This window comes from Gossypium hirsutum, chromosome D09, assembly GCF_007990345.1.
Source record: "Gossypium hirsutum isolate 1008001.06 chromosome D09, Gossypium_hirsutum_v2.1, whole genome shotgun sequence".
In the NCBI taxonomy this organism is placed as follows: Eukaryota; Viridiplantae; Streptophyta; class Magnoliopsida; order Malvales; family Malvaceae; genus Gossypium; species Gossypium hirsutum.
In genome coordinates this window covers 2979076-2983519 of record NC_053445.1, presented here as the reverse complement: position 1 = coordinate 2983519, position 4444 = coordinate 2979076, and the positions used below count along the sequence as shown (strand labels likewise).

At 32.7% G+C, this 4444-nt stretch overlaps 1 long non-coding RNA gene across 1 annotated transcript; it reads right to left on the bottom strand.

The window, feature by feature from the left end:
- Positions 1 to 1799: 1799 nt before the first annotated feature.
- LOC107899580 (uncharacterized) lies at positions 1800 to 3664 on the bottom strand. The gene is made up of 3 exons (XR_001684734.2): positions 2841 to 3664; positions 2576 to 2611; positions 1800 to 2013 (listed from the first exon to the last, which is right to left on the bottom strand). It is a non-coding gene; the product is annotated as an uncharacterized lncRNA (long non-coding RNA).
- Between the last annotated feature and the right edge of the window lie 780 nt (positions 3665 to 4444).

Below are 4444 nucleotides of genomic sequence, written 5' to 3'. Positions count from 1 at the left end.
AACTAATTTTTATAGATATCATTGTTGTAGGTAAAAAGCCTAAATGTTAAAATATGCTCCTAGTACTTGTACTTTTCCTACATTGGGTCTGCTGCCTAAGACAAAGACACAATTCAATGCCGATTTCCTCGAACCCTGACACGTTTAGAAGTCAAAATCAGTATATTTGATAGGAGTAAGATCTCCTCAGAAATACACAAGTATATAATCCATTGTTCTCCGTAAATACTTGAGTATATTCTTAATTGTTTGCCAGTGTTTTGGACCAAGATTCACTTGATATCAATTCACCAACCCTACTATGAAAAAGATATCTACACGTGTGCACAACATTAAATGAGACTTTCTACTACAAAAGCGTAAGGAACTTTTCTCATGTTTTCTCTTTCTTCCGCTATATTAAGACAATCCTCTAAAGAAAAATGAAATCCCAATACTGAAGGTTAAGTTCCCTTCTTAGAATCGGTCATTGCATAATGTTCCAATATCTTGTCTACGTATGAAGCTTGTGATAATGTTATCACTTTGTTCTTTCTATCCTTTAATATTCAAATACCTAGAACAAAATTAGTTTCTCCCAAGTCCTTCATGCTAAACTATTGAGTTAACCATAATTTAACCGATGACAATGTCCCTACATCATTTCCAATGAGTAGAATGTCATCGAAATATAGAAGGAGAAAGATAACCTTTCTATCCTCAACACGTTTATAAATACAGGGTTCATCTATGTTTTGCTAAAATCCAAAAGTTTTGATTGCTTGATCAAATCTTTGATTCCATGAGTGAGATGCTTGCTTAAGTCCATATATGGACCTAAGTTGTTTGTAAACTTTATGCTCATTTCCTTTAACTATATATCCAATAGGTTGCATCGTATAAATGCTCTCTTCAAGATAGTTGTTCAAGAATGTTGTCTTGACATCCATTTGCCAGATCTCGTGATCAAGATCCACTGTAATGGATAACATTATGCGGATTAACTTTAGCATGGCAACCGAAGAGAATGTTTCTTCATAATCAATACTTTCTTTTTGAGTATAACCTTTTGCTACAAGTATGGCCTTGGAAGTTTTCACTTTTCTATCCGTATTTCTTTTTTCTTGTAGATCCACTTACACCCTATGGGTTTTATCCTTTTCAGTAAGTCTACAAGTTCTCACACTAAGTTGGATTGCATAGAATTATTTCCCAGAGCTTGGAATCAACACTTTGCATCTCTTCATCAAATATGCATCACTACACCAAAACAGGCTTTTAGCGGCACTTTTTTAAGCCTTTAGCGGCGTTTTTTAACGCCACTAAAAGTATTTGCTGCGCTTTGAGAAGCGCCGCTAAAAACGCCGCTAATGACAGCGTCGCTAACTTTAGCGGCGCTTTTCCCATAAACGCCGCTAAAGACCATGATCTTTAGCGGCGCTTCCCTACAAATGCCACTAAAGACCAAGACCTTTAGCAGCGCTTCCCCACAAACGTCGCTAAAGACCAAGACCTTTAGCGACGCTTTTCCCACAAACACCGCTAAAGATATTGAGCTTTAGCGGCGCTTTTTCCCACAAACGCCGCTAAAAATATATCTTTTAAAAAATATATTTTTTTCAAATAATATTTATTTCTATGATAAATATTATATTATGTTTTAAGGATAAATAAAAATATTATTTAAATTAAATTTTCTACGAAAATTTTAACTTTAAAACTAAATATAAATATAACAATTAATGAATTTAAATTTAGAATTTAAAATAATAAATTAATAACACAATTAAAATCCAAAAGTTGGACCACTTAAGTAAAAATACAAATTTAGAATCAAAACTAAAATAAATAATATATATGCAAGGTAATAAAATATACAATGCATTTTCTTAATCAAGTAAATCTTGGTAATAAAATATATAATACATTTACTTAATCAAGGAAATCTTGTAATGAACTCAAAGCAATGAGCCTTAGAGAAAAACTTTTGAGCATGGCTTCGAATTTGAACCGCAAATTTGGCTCCTACATGCTCTGCAAGAAAATAAGAGTAACTTAATTTGTTCAAACCATAGTGAACATGGCAAAGATACGTAAATCAATTCAACTTTTTAAGATAGTTTTATAATGTTATAGTAAATTAGGTGTCTTATAATGTTATAGTAAATTATTAAAAAATACATCTAAAAAATATATCTCAACTTTTTAAGATTGTTTGTGGAATAAAAAAAGTACACTACTGATATATCTACTCACTTAAGTCAATATAGGTGGAAAGTATTCATCAATATAAATTTAAAATATTAGAACATATCATGCTTAAATTCCAGTTAAACCCTTAAGCCTATATTCTTAAATTCCAATTACCATCAACAATTGCAGAATCTCCTAATTAGCTTCTTTGTAGAATATTTGAACATGATATTCCATAGTCAGAATACATACATCAACAGGTTAAATCAAAGTATTAGAACATATCATGCTTAAAGATAATAATTAGATTTATCTAAAATCAAGCCCAATTTAACTAGTACTAAGTAAACCTATTTCAAGTTTTTTTCTGGGCAGCCCAATTTTGGAAAAATTTAGAACAAACCTCAGGTAAGCATAAGTGAACGTTATGGGATCCTTTCTGCCATGCAGAAAACATAAAACATTAGTTCAGAGAAGATATATACAATTAAAAATACAATAAATAATAAAACAGAAGAGTAATTTTACTATTGAAGTGTGATGAACTTGAAACTCAAAGCATACAGCACAAATGGTGATGCAAGAAATTCCTAATCAGAGTGTTTTACAAATGTTTTCACTTCTAGAACTTGTTAACACTTTGAGAAATATATAGGTGTTTGATTTACCCAACAGCTCTGCCCATGATGTATTTTTGTTGCAACCAACGATTACTAGATGTGTACAACATTCTGTCATCGTAGAGATTAGCGTCTCTTGATGAATATGTCCAGTCAAAAGATTAAAAAGGTTAGCATACTCAAGCAGTAGCTGTACATATGAAGATATTTAAAGAATGATCAACCACACACACACGCACACATATGAAAAAATGAGAAGAACTTGGAATGTATTTAAGACCATTCCACAAGTAAACAAACAAAACTATTTGGAAGTGTCCACTCTCCACTTCATTGGTGGGGAAAGAGATTTTAATAGTCAGAAAATATTTTCATGATTGATAATAAAAAGTTTAAAGTTCGTTGAAAACAAATAAACAAACCACAACTTGTATTTGCTCACATTCAACTAGCTTGATATCAAGGATATGCTACCTTTAGTGAGTATATCAGCTTCTTTGCTATATCGCTACTCATGAACCTGACAAAGCATAACCAAACATGCAATGTACTAAATCCAGCATACAGAATAACCAGGCGGGGACCCGTTAATTCAAATAATTTACAGCCATAACACCTATATAAATTTCAGAAAGAAAATGTTCAACCACTAGTACACAGCTCATGAACAAGACTGTTAGAGTTGACCATGGTGTTAACCTTATCAAAACTATTTGTTTCTACTTTCTAGAGATTTTCTACATCAGAACATGAGAACCTTCTGTCACTTGTCGTTCAAGCAGTTCAACATTTGGCAAATTTAAATTTATATGACTATCACAAATCAAAGCTCAAAATTTTTAAATACTTAATTTTAAATACATGTAAAAAATTGGCTCACTCGTTTGAAACCGGGTTTCATACTCCCAGATAGCACAACCACCACCGGTGACTCGCTTCCAATAATGCGCAAACATAACAAGAATAATTTAAACATACTCGATTAGTTTGAGACGTAAGCTTAATTTGATTAATTCCTCTAAATCGAATTCATTTTCTAGTCCGAGTATATCCAACAATTAGATTCACTTTTAATGCACATACTGAATGCACCTAATAAAAATGATTATATATATAAAAAAAACTTACATGAATTATGTACCAAATTGCAAATGTTAGGCAAGAAGCTAAAGCCAACAAGGAGCCTAAGACTTGATCGCCAACAGCAGCATGTTTGGTGCCAGTATGATGGTGTCCACCATGTTTGACTATGTTTATGTTGGTTGACCAAAGATTAAGTTCTTGAATTATTCTGGTATCAAAACCTATACACTAAAAAAAAACAGATTATATGAGGAATTGTGAAAGTTACCTTTCAAAGATGAAAGCAAGTGGAGTTATACAAGCAGTGGCGAAGATGAATCTGTAAGCAATGAGTGCTCTCATGCTCATTCCCTCAACCACAGCCAATTTATAGAACGCAATCACACCTGCAAAATAAAAATCAATCATCCAAGAAAATAAATATTGGGTCACAGACACCAAAAAGCTTCTGGTTACTCAAAGGGTCTGAGAGTTGCCTTTGGCTTCTGAACCTCTAAAACTGGACTGGAGCAAGCTACCAAGCTCCTCTTCCCCCGAATCACTACTAAATCGCGGCGTAATTGAAGTTC